Genomic DNA, 22,533 nt, shown 5'->3' on the forward strand with positions numbered 1-22,533 from the left:
AAGCCACTCCTTTGTTATTTTAGCTGTGTGCTTAGGGTCATTGTCTTGTTGGAAGGTGAACCTTCGGCCAAGTCTGAGGTCCAGAGCACTCTGGAAGAGGTTTTCATCTAGGATATCTCTGTACTTGGCCACATTCATGTTTCCTTCAATTGCAACCAGTCGTCCTGTCCCTGCAGCTGAAAAACACCCCCATAGCATGATGCTGCCACCACCATGTTTCACTGTTGGGATTGTATTGGGCAGGTAATGAGCAGTGCCTGGTTTTCTCCACACATACCGCTTAGAATTATCACCAAAAAGTTCTATCTTCGTCTCATCAGACCAGAGAATCTGATTTCTCATAGTCTGGGAGTCCTTCATGTGTTTTTGAGCAAACGCTATGCAGGCTTTCATATGTCTTGCACTGAGGAGAGGCTTCCGTCGGGCCACTCTGCCATAAAGGACCGACTGGTGGAGGGCTGACATGATAGTTGACTTTGTGGAACTTTCTCCCATCTCCCTACTGCATCTCTGGATCTCGGCCACAGTGATCTTGGGGTTCTTCTTTACCTCTCTCACCATGGCTCTTCTCCCATGATTGCTCAGTTTGGCTGGACGGCCAGGTCTAGGAAGACTTCTGGTAGTCCCAAACTTCTTCCATTTAAGGATTATGGAGGCCACAGTGCTTTTAGGAACCTTGAGTAATGCAGAAATTCTTTTGTAACCTTGGCCAGATCTGTGCCTTGCCACAATTCTGTCTCTGAGCTCCTTGGGCAGTTCCTTTTGAGCTCATGATTCTCATTTGGCCTGACGTGCACTGCGAGCTGTGAGGTCTTATATAGACAGGTGTGTGCCTTTCCAAATCAAGTCCTATTAGTTTAAACACAGCTGGACTCCAGTGAAGGAGTAGAACCATCTCAAGGATGATCACAAGGAAATGGACAGCATGTGACTTAAATATGCGTGTCTGAGCAAAGGGTCTGAATACTTATGACCATGTGATATTTCAGTTTTTCTTTTTTAATAAATTTGCAAAAATTTCTACATTTCTGTTTTTTTCAGTCAAGATGGGGTGCAGAGTGTACTTTAATGAGAAAAAAAATGAACTTTTTAGAATTTACCAAATGGCTGCAATGAAACAAAGAGTGAAAAATTTAAAGGGGTCTGAATACTTTCCGTACCTATTGTAATTAGATCAATATCTGTGATTTTCTGCCGACCACTCGGTCAGCAAAAACACATGGACATGTGAACAGCTTCATATAATAGGAATGAGTTCTAACCACAAAAAGCACAGATAGGGCTCATTGCTTTTCTCCTACGAGTTCTAAGACTGAGAAGTGGGGAGAATGTGGCTCCTGGGGCCCCGAGGATGATCCTGAGGTTCCACCTTCCATCTGGACAAAACTGCTTAGTCCCATAAGAAGTCCACTCCATGCAGGATTTTCTTCTGCTGGACCTTCACACAGTTTTTTTTTTTTTTTTCATTATTGTTATTAACAACCTTCAGTTCAATCTCAAGCCATGGTGACTTGATGGATGAACGCTCTGTAGGAAGATCGATCTTGTGCAGCCTAGATAGGTCCACTAGGGTCTTCTCCGCCATTATCTTGATAGTATCAAGCCATCGGGTTGCTTGTCTTCCTCTTTTCCTTGTTCCTTCTTTTCTTCCGACCATGATGTCAAAGTCAACAGTTTTTCAAGCAGAAAACTCTTCTTTTCTCCGGCATTTTGTAAATCCTGAAGTATTTTCCTTTATGTTTTTTGGTTGTTTCTTGAGCATTTTTTGAGCAAGTAAAGTACAGAGCATCTTCAGAGTGGAAGACACTTGAATGGTCAGGTCACCTCTTAACAGCTCGATTTCCTTGGAAACCTGATGTGGTTGAAAGATGATCAAAATCCTGAACATATGAACAGCAAGTCATTTTTACATAAAAACGCATATGTTGATTATTTTAAGTGTTTTTCAGGACCGGCTTCAAACCTGCCTGAAAAGAAACGTTGCGTTCACATGCCCTCATTGTGTCAAAGCTTGAGGATCCTGTGATGAGTCCGTCTGACTTTAAAGGGTTATTTTTCTAAATAGGCATTGTCGGATAACTCTTGTAAGTACAAGCAATTTTGCAATTTGCTGCTTATTAAAATTTTCAGTCGTTTTTGAGAGATTCACTTTTGTTTACAGCTCGTTGCCTAGGAGACAGACCACTAGACAGTAGAAGATGTGCGGTGCTTACAAGCTCTTTTCTATTGAGATTGCAAGCACTGTCTTGATCGCTGGAACAGAGCATGCTGTTATCTCCAAATCCCAGCCAGCTTCAGTGCAGCGCTTACAAGCTAGACTTCAGCGTTGGTCGGTGTCCTAGGCAACGAGTTGTAAACAAAAGAAAAGTGCTAATATCTCAAGAACCGCTGCAAAGTTTAACAAGCAGTAAATTGCAAAAGTGCTTGTTTTACAAGTACTACCCAACAATATACAAATATGAAGATTGGAATAACCCTTTAAATGTGTATTAAAGGGAAATCGACTGGATAATTTTGTGTCTGAAACTAATAGTATGGCTACAAGTCCTAGTAATGTAGCTAAAAAAAATCCAGATACCCGTTTTGCAGTAGTCCGATGTGCTAGCGCTAAGAAATCGAGCTTAGAAGTCACATGTAAATTAGCCTGTAAGTGCATTATGGGCGTGTCATTGTACTTCAGACTAACACCATGTTCAGTACAATTACTGTAATAGTCGGGTTTTCTATTTGTTACCAGACTGTCGTCATCTTTCTTTTCCGCTCTGCAGTGTCAGACATCAGATACAAGAACCGGAGAATTAGAAAAATTATCAGAAATTTTTAATCGATCGCTGGCCGCACCAACTTGCCATAGGAATGCATCCTTGAATGGTACGTAAAAGCAAGATTTTGGCACAAGTAAGCCCTTTTTTTGTGAAATGCTAAATCTAGGCCTTCACCTGTGGCATGGTGGTGGGCTTTAAACTTGCGCCGTAGTCAATGTCCCCCATATTTGCAGTTTGCATAAGTCTATGTTGTGAATAGAGGCAACGATTTTTGTACACGGGAGTCACATAATCGCCGAGTGCCCCTGGCATGGATTAAAAGCAACCTGTCACATCCAGAAAAGTAACTTACCTGCAGATAATATACAGGTAAATAAAGTTAGAATCGTTTTAGGCTGCCTTACTGGAGCATCGGCTGCAGAGAGAAAATGAAATGTTATCCTCCCTGCAGCTGCTCGTTTCCAGTCATCGGGGCGGTGCAGGGAGAGGATACAGCAAATGCTCACTATACGTGATTGCGGCTGTAATCCCTCCCTAGTACTCAGATTGACATCCTGCTCTGCACACACAAACGCTCACACACTGCAGAGTAGGCTGTCAATCAAAGCGTGAGGGAGTGATCACTATATAGAGCGCGGTGACTGTTACCGCTCCCTGCATCGCCCTGATGACTGGAAGTGATCGGCTGCAGGGAGAATAAAAGTTCATTTTCTCCCTGTAGCCGCTACTCCAGTAGTAGTATGTGCACACGGTATCTTTTGGAAGCTGAAGTAGAAGATGTTTTTTCTGAAACATCTTCTTTCTCGTCTTTTCCGTTTTTTTTGTTTTTTTTATTTCATACATAGGACAGTGGTGGCTTCCAAGCAGAAGCAGCCTAAAGAGCAGACCGGTCACTTCTTTTAGCCAGAACATGTGCACAGCGAGTCGTTTTTGAGATTTCGGAGCACTATGTTCATTATTTTTGGTGTTTGTTTTTTTTTAGCGCTTTCCAGGTGCAATCTGCCTAAATGTCGTCTTGTACACCTACCCATAGGCATCCTAACAGGTAACGCTATTTACCTGCAGAATAAACACCCTATCGGCAGAAAAATAGCGTTTTTAGACATGACAGGTTCCGCTTAAGTAAAATGAAAAAAAATATATATATATATATATATATATATATATATATATATATATATATATATATATTATTTTTATTTTTTATTTTTTTTTTTTTTTCCCCCAAAGGTGAACAAGAGAGGATTTACCATCTTAAAGGTTTTTTTTAGGATTTGCTGGGGGTCCGCCACCCGGTACCTCAGCGGAGTATGGAGCCGGACCAGCACAGCTCTGTACATTGTGTAGCGGCCATTCCCGGATGCTGCAGATCACATTCACTTTAATAGTCGCTGTGCTGCAGTACCGAGAACGGCCAGTACTCTTTAGGTGGAGCTGTACTTGACGGCCCCTTTTATTTTTGCACTGATATAATGTAGCCGGGCATCACGACGGGCCACACATGACAGCAGCGATGCATTTCTTTCTTTCATTGTAGTTTTGTGTGTGGTTGTACATAGCTGTACAGCCATTGTTCTCCTGTTATCCGGATGACACCCGCAGCTTTTCAGAGAGACACAGAACAAAACACCTTTTGTAATGTACACGCCGTTCTCTAGCAGAGCAGTCTAACCTGCTAATGATGAGATCGCGGACTGTCTCCAGTCATACAGGTAAGAAATCCACATCCAGAAAGGAGGAGCGCAGCTTCAGGGTGGATACCAGAACGATCACCCAACACCCGGCCAGATGTGTCACATTCCTATTTAAATGTAATTTCCCAGAGGAGCATGCATGACCTATAAGTCTCCTCATTCTGACATGGCAGACCTGGCTTGTCACTCTTCACAAGGAGAAACATGACTCCTGTTCACACACTGCAGATCATGGACAACTTTTTTTTTTTCTTTTTTTTTTTTTAATTTGTCCAAATTCATTACTTTTTTGTTTTTGTTTTTTTTTACGGCATTCAGTTTCCAGTAAAAATGCCATGACTCCTCTAGGTCAGTACAGTTACAGAAATGGTAAGCTTGTATAGTTTTTTTTTTTTTTTTTTTGTTATTATATTACTGGCATAAAAATTATGAACATTCTAAAAAAAACAAAAAAAAACTGTGATTTGTGTCGCTATTTTCCAAGATCTGTAACTTCAGTATTTTATAGTAAATAAAAAGGAAGAGCCGGAAGCAATGGAGTCACCGACCACTAGTAACCAGCCTGCTGTGACCACCGATTGGCTACATATATAGGTCATACAGCTGTATAGTATTAGTACATCATGGGGCGGGATGGGGTTGTCCAGCACTTACATGGGAGTCCTACACCCGTCTCCCCTACCGATCAACCCCCCTGGCCACCAAAAGTGCTCATATGCAAGTTTTTCCTCAACTGGAATTGGGGTGAAGAAAAAATCATAGCATGCTGAGTATGGCCGTGTAAAACGGCCGAGACTCACCACTCACAGTCATTGGATGCTAGAAAAAAATCGCACGGCACACGGACCATGCTTGTGCACACGTCTCTTATCAGCCGAGTACAGTAAAGACACAGTGTGAACCGTCAGAATAGATAAATAGACAGATGTCAGCGAGATATATAATCAGTGCAGTGTGTCTCTAGTTTACTATACATGCATTTAGGTAATAAATGTAAAAAATAAATGAAAAAAATGGTGTGGGGTTATTTTTAATAACCAGGGCAATTCCCGATTGCCCTGGTGTGGTGGCAATCGGGGTAATGGTTTTGGGGTTGATGTCAGCTGTGTAATGTCACAGCCCAGGGGTTAGTAATGGAGAGGCATCTATCAGACACCCCCATTACTAACCCCTAAGTTAAAAGAAAAGAAAACCAGAAAAGTCCTTTAAAGGGAATCTGTCACCACTTTGGAGATATCAGACCTCTGCTATGGGCGTACAAGGTTATAGAAAAGTAAATCTATACATAGCTGTATCGCCCATAGTAGAGGTTTGATTGCAGAGAAATCTTTTTTTATAAACTCCGTTTTTCACAGGCTTGGCTTCCCCTGGAAGCCAAGAAATCACCGCCTATGTGCTTAATTTTCATATTCCCCCCTCCCCTGCACCTCACAGGGCCCTGTGACATGCACTGTGCTCCCTCTTGTGCTGGGCATGCACAAAGCGCCGCTCACATAGAGCGCGCTTTGCTTCATCCCGGCCCCGTCTGCTAGTGCTCTGCAACGCAGGTTTCTATTGCGCAGGCGCCGGGAAGTGACAGCGACTCCCCTGTGCCTGCGCAATAGAAACCTGCTGCGCAGAGCACAGGCAGACGGGGCCGGGATGAAGCAAAGCGCGCTCTATGTGATATCTCCAAATTGGTGACAGATTCCCTTCAATTGTAAAAAGCACTCTCCGACAAATACCCGCTTACCCATTTAATATCATGAAAAAAATTAATCCAAAGGGTTCGCCGTCATCCATAATATAGACGTCCCACGACGATCCCCGACTCTGCTACGTCCAGAGGCTGTGATGAGCGGTGACATCAGTAATGTGACTGCACAACATGGGCGACGGATCACACTGAGAGTAGCGTGAGAACCCGGCTACTGTGATGAGCAGTGATGTCAATAAGCTTATCGCTGTTCACAGCCAATGAACTGCGGTAACCTTTCTGATGTCACCGCTCTCAGCGTGAGAACCGGCAGTAAGTTCACACGCTGCGAGTAAGGTTACTACAGTGCATCAGGTGTGAACTGCGATAACCTTAATGACATCACCGCTCGTAACAGCAGCCGGGTTCATGCGCTACTCGGTGTTTTCACTCATCCATAGTGAACAGTCACGTTACTGATGTAACCGCTCATCACAGCTCCATATGTAGCAGAGTCGAGGATCGTCATGGGACGTCCATCTTATGGATTACGGCGGACCCTTTGGATTACTTTTTTTTTATGCTATTAAATGGGTAAAAATAAGGGTAATGGTCCGGGAGTGCTTTTTACAATTAAAGGACTTTTCTGTGTATGTGTTTGTTTGTTTGTTTTTCCTTTTAACTTACTGGGTTAGTAATGGGGGTGTCTTATAGACGCCTCTCAATTACTAACCCCTGGGCTTGATGTCAGTGGACATCAAAAAGCTGACATTAACCCCAAAACCAATACCCCGATTGCCAATGCACCAGGGCAATTGGGAAAAGTCGAGGCTAAATGCCAGAATTAGCGCACCTCATAGATGCGCCATTTCTGGGGTGGCTGAGGGCTGGTGTTTTTAGTCTGGGAAGGTGCTAATATCCATGGCCCCTTCCCAGTCTGCTAATTTCAGCCCGCAGCTGTCTGCTTAGCCTTTGCTGGGGGAACCCCCATGTCATTTTTTGGGGGGTCCCCCCTTTTTAATAACTAGTAAATGTTAAGCAGACAGCTGTGAGCTGATATTTATGGGCTGGGAAGATGTATGGATAATGGCCCCTTCCCAGACTATTACGACCAGCCCCTAGCTGTCTGCTTTCCCTCAGCGGGGTATTAAAAATAAGGGGGACATCACACCATTTTTTTTTCTTTTTATTTATATATTAGCTAAAAATAAGTACAGAAAACTACACACTCAAAGCACTGATTACATATGTCACTGACATCTATATCTGTATATAAGATTGTTTTATTAGTTAGAAAACTAGCTTGAAATGACAGAGAATTATTGTATGTAAAAGATGATTGCGCATTGCATACGCATGGGTTATGGATGATTGGTGAGAAAAAAAATGCATGACACTCACCAACTTTTCTGTCTGAAAATCTCAGCGAGTGTATATACGCAGATGTGAATGAACCCTAAAGATTATAATGAAAGGCTAGGTCCAGTTGTTCACATCACACAATTTAATGAATGGGTAGAGGCAATCAAAAGAATCGTGACCATGTCAAAATTCTTAAATTGCCTTGCAACCCTTTTTCGTATTGAGGTTGTACCACAGGCTTTAGCCTAAATGGTGTTTGTGAGTCTTAGTCCAGCTCTGATAATTTGCACTATACGTTCCACCACGACAAGTGCTGCTCAGCATGGACAGGGGAGCAATTGGCCCATTAAGCTGTAGGAATACAATTAAAGCTGGATTTAGAGGCCAACAGTTATTTTCCTTTAGCCTAACAGGACGGATAAACATGGAATGCATAATAGTAATAATATAGCACAAAATTCTTCTATTTTTTTGCAGCTCGATGATTTCGGCAAAAGTTACTTCGAACTTGTTAAAAAGTTACTAGAAGTTTTTCTTGGGAACAATGCCCACCTGCCTTTTAATTAGAAACTGCACCATTACAGCATCCAAACATTTCAAAAATTGTTAGTTTGTTTTTTTTGTTTTTTTATTCTATATTTATTTTTTAAGAGGCAATCAAAGATCCTGTAAAACTAGTTTGTGGAAAAAGTAAAACATAAAAGCACTTCAGTGACAAACTATACAACTGGCTTAAAATTATAGATAGTCGTTAACTACTTCTGATTTGCACTTTTTTTTTTCTCAACTTCTTTCAAAAGACATAACTTTTTTTTTATTTCTCCACCGTCATACGAGGGCTTGTTTTTTGCACGATGTGTTGTAGTTATGAACGACACCATTGATTTTTCCATATAATGTCCTGAAAACGGGGAAAAAAAGCTGGATAAAGTGGAGGAAAAATGCACTCATACCATGGTTTTTTAGTTTTTTTTTTGATTGCATGGTAAAGATGACCTGTGGGGGGAGCTGCAGCGGCGGAGGAGCGGGGCACAGGAGGCAGTAGCCCACTGCTGCATCCTACACTGTGCCCGCTGCTAAAGAAAATGAATATTCACTGCTCCCCGAAGTGAATATTAATTTTCCTTAATAGCAAGCACACTGTGCCATACCTACCAAGAAGAGGGATGAGGGGGTCCATACATACCAGGATGAAGGGTGCCATACATAGCATGAAGAGGGATGAGGGGGGCCATACATAGCAGGAAGAGGGATGAGGGGGGCCGTACATAGCAGGAAGAGGGATGAGGGGGGCCGTACATAGCAGGAAGAGGGATGAGGGGGGCCGTACTTAGCAGGAAGAGGGATGAGGGGGGCCGTACATAGCAGGAAGAGGGATGAGGGGGGCCGTACATAGCAGGAAGAGGGATGAGGGGGGCCGTACATAGCAGGAAGAGGGATGAGGGGGGCCGTACATAGCAGGAAGAGGGATGAGGGGGGCCGTACATAGCAGGAAGAGGGATGAGGGGGGCCGTACATAGCAGGAAGAGGGATGAGGGGGGCCGTACATAGCAGGAAGAGGGATGAGGGGGGCCGTACATAGCAGGAAGACGGATGAGGGGGGCCGTACATAGCAGGAAGACGGATGAGGGGGGCCGTACATAGCAGGAAGACGGATGAGGGGGGCCGTACATAGCAGGAAGACGGATGAGGGGGGCCGTACATAGCAGGAAGACGGATGAGGGGGGCCGTACATGCCAGGATGAGGGATGAAGGGTGCAAATCATACCAGGGAGAGGGATGAGGGGGGCCATGCATATCAGGATGGGGATGAGGACCACATATAACAGGATGAGGAGGCCATATATACCAGGATGGGGGATATTAACAGAATTGGGGGACATTACCCCTATAACATATATATATATATATATATATATATATATATTATATAGCACAGACCAGAGGTTTGGACACACCTTCTCATTTAAAGATTTTTCTGTATTTTCATGACTTTGAAAATTGTACATTCACACTGAAGGCATCAAAACTATGAATTAACACATGTGGAATTATATACTTAACCAAAAAGTGTGAAACAACTGAAAATATGTGTTATATTCTAGGTTCTTCAAAGTAGCCACTTTTGCTTTGATGACTGCTTTGCACACTCTTGGCATTCTCTTGATGAGCTTCAAGAGGTAGTCACCAGAAATGGTTTTCACTTCACAGGTGTGCCCTGTCAGGTTTAATAAGTGGGATTTCTTGCCTTATAAATGGGGCTGGGACCATCAGTTGTGTTGTGCAGAAGTCAGGTGGATACACAGCTGATAGTCCTACTGAATAGACTGTTAGAATTTGTATTATGGCAAGAAAAAAGCAGCTAAGTAAAAAAAAAAAAAAACAAGTGGCCATCATTACTTTAAGAAATGAAGGTCAGTCAGTCCGAAAAATTGGGCAAACTTTGAAAGTGTCCCCAAGTGCAGTTGCAAAAACCATCAAGCGCTACAAAGAAACTGGCTCACATGAGGACCGCCCGAGGAAAGGAAGACCAAGAGTCACCTCTGCTTCTGAGGATAAGTTTATCCGAGTCACCAGCCTCAGAAATCGCAGGTTAACAGCAGCTCAGATTAGAGACCAGGTCAATGCCACACAGAGTTTTAGCAGCAGACACATCTCTACAACAACTGTTAAGAGGAGACTTTGTTCAGCAGGCCTTCATGGTAAAATAGCTGCTAGGAAACCACTGCTAAGGACAGGCAACAAGCAGAAGAGACTTGTTTGGGCTAAAGAACACAAGGAATGGACATTAGACCAGTAGAAATCTGTGCTTTGGTCTGATGAGTCCAAATTTGAGATCTTTGGTTCCAACCACCGTGTCTTTGTGCAACGCAGAAAAGGTGAACGGATGGACTCTACATGCCTGGTTCCCACCGTGAAGCATGGAGGAGGAGGTGTGATGGAGTGGGGGTGCTTTGCTGGTGACACTGTTGGGGATTTATTCAAAATTGAAGGCATACTGAACCAGCATGGCTACCACAGCATCTTGCAGCGGCATGCTATTCCATCCGGTTTGCGTTTAGTTGGACCATCATTTATTTTTCAACAGGACAATGACCCCAAACACACCTCCAGGCTGTGTAAGGGCTATTTGACCAAGGAGGAGAGTAATGGGGTGCTACGCCAGATGACCTGGCCTCCACAGTCACCAGACCTGAACCAAATCGAGATGGTTTGGGGTGAGCTGGACCGCAGAGTGAAGGCAAAATGGCCAACAAGTGCTAAGCATCTCTGGGAACTCCTTCAAGATTGTTGGAAGACCATTTCCAGTGACTACCTCTTGAAGCTCATCAAGAGAATGCCAAGAGTGTGCAAAGCAGTCGTCAAAGCAAAAGGAGGCCACTTTGAAGAACCTAGAATATAAGACATATTTTCAGTTGTTTCACACTTTTTTGTTAAGTATATAATTCCACATGTGTTAATTCATAGTTTTGATGCCTTCAGTGTGAATGTACAATTTTCATAGTCATGAAAATGCAGAAAAATCTTTAAATGAGGTGTGTCCAAACTTTTGGTCTGTACTGTGTGTGTATATATACACTGCTCAAAAAAATAAAGGGAACGCTTAAACAACAAAATATAACTCCAAGTAAATCAAACTTCTGTGAAATCAAACTGTCCACTTATGAAGCAACACTGATTGACAATCAATTTCACAGGCTGTTGTGCAAATGGAATAGACAATAGATGGAAATTATTGGCAATTATCAAGACACCCTCAATAAAGGAGTGGTTCTGCAGGTGGGGACCACAGACCACATCTCAGTACCAATGCTTTCTGGCTGATGTTTTGGTCACTTTTGAATGTTGGTTGTGCTTTCACACTCGTGGTAGCATGAGACAGACTCTACAACCCACAGAAGATGCTCAGATAGCGCTGCTCATCCAGGATGGCACATCAATGCGAGCTGTGGCAAGAAGGTTTGCTGTGTCTGTCAGCGTAGTGTCCAGAGGCTGGAGGCGCTATCAGGAGACAGGCCAGTACACCAGGAGACGTGGAGGGGGCTGTAGGAGGGCCACAACCCAGCAGCAGAACCGCTACCTCTGCCTTTGTGCAAGGAGAAACAGGAGGCGCACTGCCAGAGCCCTGCAAAATGACCTCCAACAGGCCACATATGTGCATGTGTCTGCACAAACGGTTAGAAACCGACTCCATGAGGGTGGTATGAGGGCCCGACGTCCACAGATGGGGGTTGTGCTCACAGCTCAACACTGTGCAGGACGCTTGGCATTTGCCACAGAACACCAGGATTGGCAAAGTTGCCACTGGCGTCCTGTTTTCTTCACAGATGAAAGCAGGTTCACACTGAGCACATGTGATAGACGTGACAGAGTCTGGAGACGCCGTGGAGAGCGATCTGCTGCCTGCAACATCCTTCAGCATGACCGGTTTGGCAGTGGGTCAGTAATGGTGTGGGGTGGCATTTCTTTGGAGAACCGCACTGCCCTCTATGTGCTCGCCAGGGGTAGCCTGACTGCCATTAGGTACCGAGATGATATCCTCAGACCCCTTGTGAGACCATATGCTGGTGCGGTTGGTCCTGGGTTCCTCCTAATGCAGGACAATGCCAGACCTCATGTGGCTGGAGTGTGTCAGCAATTTCTGCATGATGGACTGGCCAGCCCATTCCCCAGACCTGAATCCGATTGAGCACATCTGGGACATCATGTCTCGCTCCATCCACCAAAGTCACGTTGCACCACAGACTGTCCAGGAGTTGACGGATGCTTTAGTCCAGGTCTGGGAGGAGATCCCACAGGAGACCATCCGCAACCTCATCAGGATCATGCCCAGGCGTTGTAGGGAGGTCATACAGGCACGTGGAGGCCACACACAATGCTGAGCCTCATTTTGACTTGTTTTAAGGACATTACATCAAAGTTGGATCAGACTGTAGTGTGTTTTTCCACTTTAATTTTGGGGGTGACTCCAAATCCAGGCCTCCATTGGTTAATAAATTTGATTTCCATTGATGATTTTTGGGTGATTTTGTTGTCAGCACATTCAACTTTGTACAGAACAAAGTATTCAATGAGAATATTTCATTCATTCAGATCTAGGACGTGTTATTTCAGTGTTCCCTTTATTTTTTTGAGCAGTGTATATATATAGATAGATAGATAGATAGATTATTTATATATATATATATATATATATATATATATATATAGATAGATATACTGTAGTGAGGAATCCATGGGCTTTCCATGTAATGTAGGGTGAGGTGAGTCCCTTCCTCTTTCATCTATGGCTCGGTGATGGTAAACCCTTTGCTTGTATATTAGGGAACTGTATATAAGCAATCTCTTAATGTCCTATTAACCAAATGATCTGCTGGAGTGATTTTTGTGTTAGAAGAAAGCAGGTGGAGGGAATTCCTACTCTTCCGGGCATCACCTGGACGCATACACTTGTGTGCAGGGCGTATATTCTTTAGCAGGGGACCTTTCATTAGACATGCATGGCCAGGATGACTTCTTGCGCCCCTTGTTTGCAACGCTGACAGTAGTTTTACATGACAGGACCCTCAATGGACAGATGTAGTATCTTCTAGTGTGGATTATGATTATTAATAGCTGATGAGGCCGAGCTGCACAGATCTGATAGTGGGGGCCATGACTGCTGATTCAAGGCTGCTGTGTGCACAGAGGCTATTTCTGCAGCATCACAGTCATCATAGTGAGACTGATGATATCACAGGACCAGTAAGTGCCTATTATACCGCTCACTGCTCCAGCTCTCCACCGTAATACTTCAATGGGGAGTCTCTACGTTGGCTGCTTACTAAGCAACGGCCTGAGTGTCTGCTTCGTAACAGCAGCTGGCAGGCGACAGCCAGACCTGATCTGTCCTGCTGCATGTGAGCTCTGGGGCTGATCACTTCTGCGGGGACAGATGAGTGCTGCATATGCAGTGCCGCTGATCTCAGAACTTGTACTACTCTACATGAGAGAAGTCTCTGAGAAGCTCTATGAGCGGATAAATAATGAGTCCGCAGGAGCCGCACTCCTAGATGACTTCTGGCCTTTTCCAGGGGGCATACATTATTAGATGATCTGCAGCTCAGCTGCTGCAAAACCTCTTTTTGGAAGCAAGTGTTTAGTCCAAATGAGCGTATACTATATAGATATGTATGTAAATATACTAATGACCTAGGGGTCACGTAGCCAACATACTTGAGAAAACTGCTGGTGGCCCTGAACTTTTTGGGATGCTTTCTGTTTGTCCGTGGACCTCATTGCTTTCTTGTTACTAAGCCAGTGCTAGTGATAAGTATATACAGAGATACGACACTGAGAACCTGGAAGGAGACAAAGCGCAAAATGGGGTCTTATCTGGGTAACAATATTAAAAGGAATGCTCAAATTTTGCTCACCTGGTTGGGTTGTGTGCACACAACCACTGATGGTGCTTAAGGCTGCTGCAGACCCACGAGGAGATGAAAGCATAAAAGGAAAAAGCAAATGGGTTGTTCTGCCATGTCATAACCTGTACGTATGGTGTATCTATGATATATCGGTAACAAACAGAACTGGTCAAAAGTTTGGACTCACCTGTTCATGCTGTTGTTTTCCTTATTGGAATGTGCACATTTTAGATTCAGGCTGAAGGCAGCAAATCCACAAAGTAGCACAATTGGAAACAAGGAGTAAAGAAACAAGTGTGAAGTACATTTTTAAGCTGACAGCTTTACACCCATTTGGTCTCTCAAGTAGCTTCTTCAGGTTGTCACCTGCGATGGCTTTAAATTAACAGGTTATTTCATCATGAGTTAATTTTGTGGAATCACTGGCCTTCAGAAAAGGGTTGCGATCATCACGTGTGTTTTGCATAGCTTGTGTTGGTCACAGCTCCATACTTGCTGATCCTTACTTCATAACTGTTCTAAGCCAGAATGTCAAGAATCACTCAACTATGAGAAGCGACAGTGGATCATTACTATAAGACATAAAAGTGAGTAAATGGTAGAACCTTGGAGGTGTTAAAACTGGCTCTCATGAAGACCACCCAAGGAAAGGAAGAACAAGAATTACCTCTGCTGCAGAGGATAAGTTCATCAAAGATACAAGCCTCAGGAACCGCAAATTGACAGCACCTCAGGTAACAGTCCTTAATATGAAGTAGCGGACACATCCCAACATCAACTGTCCATAGGAGGCTGCGAGAAGCAGGCCTTTTTGGTCAAATTGCTGAAAAGAAGCCACTACTGGGGATCCCAAACAAGAGCAGATTTTTTTAGGCCAAGCAACACAAGGTCTGGACATTAAATCAGTAGAAATCTGCACTTTGGTTTAAGAAGTCAAAATGCGGAAAAGGTGAGCTGATGGTTTCTGCATGTGTGGTGCCCACTGTGAAGCTAGGATGGGGATGTGTGATGGTGTGGGGGCTCTTTGCTGGTGGAACTGGTGGTGATTTATTCTAAATTCAATGCTCCCACACCCATCATGGCGACCACAGCGTTCTGCAACTACCGCCATCCCATCTGGTTTTAACTTATTGAGATGACTTATCATTTGTGTTGCAATAGGACAATGACCCAAAAGACATCCAGGCTATGTTAGGACGATGTGACCAAGAAAGCGAGAGATTGAGGTTGCCACAGATGACATGGCCTCCATAATCACTCAACCTCCATCCAACTGAGAGAGTTCAGGATGAGCTGAACGCAGAGTTAAGGCAAAGCAGCCAACAAGTTCTCAGCACTTCTGGAAACTTCTTCAAGACAAAAAGGGGGAGTCTAAGGTTTAACACAAATTCTAGTTTGTTTCACATTCTTTCCTTTACTCCTGGTTTCCACATCTGTTTGTTTGTTGTTTTGCTGCCTTCAGTCTGAATCTACAATGTGCACATTACAATAAGAGTAGAGAAAACCATTGCATGAATTGAAGTGTCCAAACTTTTGACTGGTAATGTATATAGTATGTATAGTGATGTAACTTTTGGTGTATATACACGGAGATGGATATATCTGTCTGTGTATGCTATATATACAGGATGGTAGTGTCCTGTTAGTGTTTATATATTGTTCACATACATTTAATGTGTATTTAAAACATACTAGTGACCTGTACAGTGCTTTGGAAAAAGTATTCATACCCCGTGAACTTTTACACATTTTTTTTACGTTACACCCACAAATTTATTTTATTGTGATTTTATGTGATATACCAGCAAGTGTTTGTGAAGTGTAATTATTTTAAAAATATAAACCTCTGAAAATTGTGACGTGCATTTGTATTCAGCCCCCAGTAGTCGGTCACTCTGGATTTTATTTAGGGGTGTCAAATTGCCTCCAGAAGTCACATAATTAGTACATTGAGTCCACCTGCGTGTAATTTCTTCTCAGTATAACTACAGCTGTTCTGTGAAGGCCTCAGAGGTTTGTTTGAGAACATTGGAGATCAAACAGCATCATGAAAACCAAGGAACACACCAGACAGGTCAGGGATAAAGTTGTGGAGAAGAATAAAGCAGGGTTAGGTTATAAAAAAAAAAAAAATAGCCCAAGCTCTGAACATATCACAGAGCACTGTTCTATCCATCATCCAAAAATGGAAGGCCTATGGCACAACTGCAAACCTACCAAGACATGACCATCCACCTAAACTGACACCCCAAGCAAGGAGAGCCAGGAAGCCTGTGGTCACTCTGGATTTGCTGCAGAGATCCACAGCTCAGGCGGGAGAATCTGTCCAAAGGACAACTATTAGTCATATACTCCATAAATCTAGCCTTTATAAAAGAGTGGCAAGAAGAAAGATATTTTTGAAAGCAAGCCATAAGAAGTCCCATTTGCAGTTTGCAAAAAAGTTAGTAGGAGACAAAGCTAGCATGTGGAAGAAGTTGTTCTGGTCAGATGAGACCAAACTAGAACTTTTTGTACTAAATGCAAAATGTTATGTGTGGCAAAAAAACTAGCACTGCATGTCACCCTGAAAACAACAATCCCCACCATCAAACGTGGTGGCAGGATCATGCTGTGGGGACACTTTTTCTTCAGCAGGGACAGGGAGCTGGTCAGAACTGCTAAATACAGGGCTATCCTGGAGGAAAACCCGTTAGAGGATGCAAAAGACATGAGACTGGGGAGTAGGTTCACCCTCCAGCAGGACAATGACCCTAAACATACTGCCAGACAGTGCTGTGGAGTCGGTATAAAATGGACCGACCCCGACTAAAATATATAATAAACTGGGTGCAGTAGTACAATGTAGGATGTGCTGTAAATTTTTCAGAAGAATTTGGGAAAGTTATGAAATGTCCTATAAATGTCTGTTCTGTTCCTGACCTAAAGATCTCGGCTTTTAGTGTAGATAAATCTGTGCCGCACTTTATGTACATGCTCAGTAGTGAGGCCGTGTTGTGGAGTCTGAGTCGGAAGTCAGGGAAATTGAGGAGTCAGTGGTTTGGTTTGCCCACTCCACAGCCCTGCTGCCTGAGCAACAATGGATGGTTTAGATCAAATCATATTCATGTGTGTGAACAGCCCAGTCACAGTCCAGACGCCTCCATCCAATCTCACTAAGCGAGAGAGTGAGTGGGCAAAGAAGACCTAGCAAATATGTCACCTCTGTATGTGCAAAGCTGGTAGAGACAGACCCCACAAGACTGCAGCAGTAATTACAGTGAAAGGTGGTCCTACAAAGTATTGACTCTAGGGGCTGATTACAAATGCACATCACAATTTTCAGATTTATATTTTTAAAATATTTAGATACTTGCTGTTATGATCTGCTACAGGGACTAAGGAAAGACAGGAGAACTGTCCCTTCAATAGAACGAAACTAGATCCCTACGATGTAACGGGGAACCTGATCCTGCGATCAGACCCGCTAAAGTCCTCGGCTAGTCTGTACGAAGACCTATAGATGTGAGGGAGGGATCCCTACAAGAACTAGGGACTGGGATAAGTTGGACACCTCCTAGCAGAAATAGTAGCAGTCAAAGACAAACACACAACAAAAAGCATAGAGGTCAGAAGACCTAGCAAAACTAACAGAGAACGGCAACAGAGCACCAAGCTAGCTCAAGAGTAGTAAATACAATGAAGTCCAGCAAGACCAGGAGGGCGGAGCCGGATTAAATAGGCAAAAATGGTCATGTGACCAGCAAACTAAAAAAAAACTAACAGGAGAGTTCTAACAGTACCCCCTCTTCTAAGAGGATCCTCCGGATCCCCTAGGCCCAGGCTTACCAGGAAACCTCCTGTGAAACGCTCTGACAAGTCTGGAAGCAGAAACATCATCCGCCCTCACCCATGAGTTATCCTCAGGTCCGAAACCCTTCCAAGCGACGAGATACTGCAAACTCCCTCTATACCGTCTAGAATTTAGGATGCGGGAAATTTCATATTCCCCGTCCTCCACCACCGGAGGAACAGTGGCAGAGGCGTCACCATCCGACACATCAGCTTTTTTCAACAGAGAAACATGAAACACCGGGTTAATCTTCCAGGACATAGGAACCTCCAACCTAACAGCAGATTGGTTAACTATCTGAAGCACCTTAAAGGGCCCTACGAACTTGGGACCCAATTTTTTAGAAGGAATCCTCAATCGCAGATTCTTAGAGGACAACCAAACCATGTCACCAACAGCAAACAAAACCTCTTGCCGTTTCCTATCAAAGTACCTCTTAGATTTTTTGTTAGCCTCCTGAAGATTACCATGCACATCCGTCCAAACTCTCTCCAAATCACCGGAAAAACTCTCCTCCTCAGGCACAGCCGAAACCAATTTGGAGAATGACCCAAAAGACGGATGTCTCCCAGAATAACAAAAAAAAGGCGAACACCCAGCAGAAGAGGATGTATGGTTGTTAAGAGCAAATTCAGCAAGTGGCAGAAAGGAATACTCCCTTAGAATTTAAACAGGCAATACGGGCATAACTGACCATTTTTTTTTCTTTCTTCATACGAAGCACACAGTTCTTAATAAAATGACCAGAATTTCCGCAATAGAAGCACAAGCCTTCAGAAAGCCTGCGGTCTTCTTCCTGAGAGCGGGGTGTCATCGCTCCAATCTCCATCGGCTCTCCATTGTCAGCACAGACCCTCTCAGGACTCGGAGCTGACATAGCAGAGGATTTGCTCTCATTAACCCTTGCACGCAGTCTCCTGTCCACCCGTATAGCTAATTGCATTGCCTCCTGCAAGTTTCCAGGTGTGGGATAAGCAATCCGTAAATCCTTAACCCTTTCACCTAGCCCTGCAAGAAACAAGCTTTTCAAAGCTGAATCGTTCCACCCCACCTGGGCAGACCACCGACGGAAGTGAGAACAATATTTTTCCACATTACCTGATCCCTGCCTCAAACGTCTCAATTCAGACTCAGCAGATGAGACATGATCAGGATCATCATACAACAAACCCAAAGCAGAAAAAAAACTATCCACTGATCTAAAGCACGGATCACTAGGTTGGAGAGAGAAGGCCCATCCCTGAGGATCTTTGCGCAAAAGTGACATTATGAACCCTATGCGCTGTGATTCATCACCAGAGGATCCGGGTCTCAAACGAAAATATTATAAACAAGCATTCTTAAAAGAAAAAAAATCTTGTTGTTCGCCAAAAAATAGATCAGGCAGACGTACCTTTTGGTTCCACAAAATGCGCTCCAGAACAGCTACTCACGTGTTGTTGGAGCTCGGCCACCTCCAGAGAGAGTCCCTGCAAGCGTTGAGCCAAATCTTGAACCGAGACCATGATGGAAAACTGGAGGTCTTTCCTTAGAGAAAAATTTTTTTTTTTCTTTTAGGGCTGGACTTACTGTTATGATCTGCTACAGGGACTAAGGAAAGACAGGAGAACTGTCCCTTCAATAGAACGAAACTAGATCCCTACGATGTAACGGGGAACCTGATCCTGCGATCAGACCCGCTAAAGTCCTCGGCTAGTCTGTACGAAGACCTATAGATGTGAGGGAGGGATCCCTACAAGAACTAGGGACTGGGATAAGTTGGACACCTCCTAGCAGAAATAGTAGCAGTCAAAGATAAACACACAACAAAAAGCATAGAGGTCAGAAGACCTAGCAAAACTAACAGAGAACGGCAACAGAGCACCAAGCTAGCCCAAGAGTAGTAAATACAATGAAGTCCAGCAAGACCAGGAGGGCGGAGCCGGATTAAATAGGCAAAAATGGTCATGTGACCAGCAAACTAAAAAAAAACCTAACAGGAGAGTTCTAACACTTGCTACTTTGTGTTGGTACATCACAGAAAGTCCCAATAAAAAGCTTTTAAGTTCGTGGGTGTGACGTGAAAAAATTTGGAAAAGTTCACGGGGCGTGAATACTTTTTCAAGGCACTGTATATAACATCTGTATATATAGCATACTAGTGACATATGGTGTACAAGAAGTCCAAAAATATTTAGACAGTAACTGAATCTTCGTGATTTCAGCTCTGCAGGCCACTATTTTTTTTATTTAAAATGAATCAACTGTGATGCAATTGAAGTGGAGACTTTCAGGGTTTAATTAAAGGGTTGAACAAAAATATACTGTGAAACGTTTAGGAATTGCAACCATTTTTCTACAAAGCCTCCTCATTTCAGGGGCTGAAACGTAATTGCACAAAATAACTTTATCTTAAATAGAATGTTAATTTTTAATACTTTGTAGAGAATCCTCTGCAGGCAATGACTGCCTGAAGTCTGGAAGCCATGGACGTCACCATCGCCGGCTTTCCTCCTTTATGATGCTTTGCCGGCCTTTACTGCAGCTGACTTCAGTTGTTGCTTGTTTGAGGGTCTTTCTGCCTAAAGTTTTGTCTTCAGCCTGTGAAATGCTGCTCGATGGGGTGGAGACCTGGTGATTGACTCGGTCATTGCAAAATATTCCACTTCTTTGGCCAAAAAAAACTCTTGGGTTGCTTTCACAGTATGCTTCAGGTCACTTTTGATCTGTACTGTGAATGCTGTCCAATAAACCTTGCTGCATTTGGTTAAATCCGAGCAAAAAGTATCGCCCTGAACACTTCAGAATTCATTCGGCTGTGAAACGCTGCTGGATGTGGACCCGCTGCATCACAGGCCGGGCTTACCCTGGAGGTGCGTGACTACTTGCCTACCGGGTCTTCACTAGAGCCTCTGGTGAGGATAGACTGGGCTGACTGTAGACACTAGGTGCCACTCTATGTTGTCCCCGGGGCTGCAGCAGCGGACTGGAGAGTCAGCGGCACGGGCATGCGGTACAGGAGGGCAAAGATAAAAATGTGGTCAGACGGTCCAAGGTCGGGGCAGGCAGCACGAGTTCAGGATACGTAGCCGATGTCAGACAGGATGGATACACTGGCCGAGTCAATAACAGGAAGGAACAAACACACTAGCACAAACTGGATGCTAGCAGAGCAAACTCACTAGGAACCAACATTCAGGCCAGGGGTGGATAGGCCGGGGAACCTAATCTCTGCAGGACACAGCAGAGTTAAATTCCTGCAGAGACTGACCATGCCCCCCTAAGGCAAAATGGAAACCACCCTAAAGTGCACCAGTGCTACAAGAGGCAAAACTCAGTGACCATGTGATGACCATGGTAAGTAGGGCGGCGCTGGGGAGGCATATAGGTTACCTCCATGACAAGCTGCGTCTGTCTCCAATCACATCATAAATAAACACTAGTGACCCAGTGCCATTGGAAGCCATGCATGTCCTTTTCATCACACTGCCTCCACTATGTTTTACAGAGGATTTGGTCTGCTTTGGATCATGAGTCGTCCCAAGACTTCTCCATACTTTCTTCTCATCATTCCGGTACAGGTTGATCTTCATTTTGCTTTTCTAGAACTGGGCGGCCTCTTTAGATGTTTTTTGCAAAGTCTAATCTGGCCTTCTCTATTTTTAAGGCTGTTTAAAGGTTTGCACCTTGAGGTGAACCCTCTATATTTGCTCTCATGAAGTCTTCTCTTTATGGTAATCTTAAATACTGAAACTCCTTCTTCCTTGAGAGTGTTCTTCACTTTGGATGTTGTGAAGGGGTTTTTCTTCATGGAAAAGATTTTGCAATCATCCACCTCTGTTGTCTTCCGTGGACGTCCAGTCCCTTTTGAGTTCCCAAGCACACTAGTGTTCTCTTTTTTTTGCAAAATGTACCAAACTGTTAGTTTGGCCCCTCCTAACGTTTCTGCTAACTCTCTGATTGATTTCTTCTTAGTTTTCCAGCCGAATTATGGTCTGTTTATTTTCCATCGAGCGTTCCGGTGTCCTCATGTTGTGGGGTCACAGCATTAGCTTCCAAATGCACATGCCACACCTGGAATCAGCTCCAGACCTTTTACCTGCTTAATTTATGATAGATTAACGAGCGAAAAGCCTATGCAGCCCATTAAAGAGCTTTTGAGATAATTGTCCAATTACCTTTGGTCCCTTGAAAAAGAGGCAGCTATATATTAAAGGGTTGTAATTCCTAAACCTTTATTCCAATTAAGATTTGAATTCCCTCAAATTAAAGCTTGGAGTTTGCACTTTAAACCCATATTGATTATATAACTGTATCTTGAATATGTTTCGGTAGACAGCTAAAATGTCAAAACTTTCCAAGCATCATTGTCTAAATATTTCAGGATCTTACTATACATAGTCATGACAGTCGTGTTCAGAAGTGGAGTTTTCAATGGTGAGCGTGCATACAGGCCATGGAGATTGACTGCATTACTTATAGTTTTCTTTGAAACAGTTGTACCTTGTGATTCCAGGTCTTTCTGTAGCTCTCCACAGGTGGCCCTGGGCTCTTGGACAACTCTTCTGCTAATTCTTTTCACTCCTCTATCTGAAATCTTGAAGGGAAGGGAGCACCTGGTCATGGCCGGTTTATGGTGAAAGGATGTTCTTCCTACTTTCTTCTGTAACCAATGCTATCAATGTATTTTGCAACAATAAGGTTGCAAAGGTCTTGACACAGCTCACTGGTTTTACCCATCATAAGATGTTTTGTGTGGTACATTGGTAATGACACACCTTTTTATAGGCCATCAGTTGAACCAGCTGATATTATTTTT

The 22,533-nt window shown here is 43.7% G+C and overlaps 1 protein-coding gene across 2 annotated transcripts in view; it reads left to right on the plus strand.

Annotated features, from left to right (window-relative positions):
- Positions 1-2,771: 2,771 nt before the first annotated feature.
- ATXN7 (ataxin 7) overlaps positions 2,772-22,533 on the plus strand; it is a 171,119-nt gene continuing 151,357 nt past the window's right edge. For both annotated transcript variants that reach the window (XM_073644684.1, XM_073644678.1), the window contains exon 1: positions 2,772-2,871. The gene's annotated coding sequence lies outside the window, so the exon portion shown is untranslated. The remainder of the gene's footprint in view (positions 2,872-22,533) is intronic.

This window comes from Phyllobates terribilis, unplaced genomic scaffold (genome assembly GCF_046119375.1).
Source record: "Phyllobates terribilis strain yellow unplaced genomic scaffold, ASM4611937v1 Scaffold_8__6_contigs__length_399053987, whole genome shotgun sequence".
NCBI classification, from domain to species: domain Eukaryota; kingdom Metazoa; phylum Chordata; class Amphibia; order Anura; family Dendrobatidae; genus Phyllobates; species Phyllobates terribilis.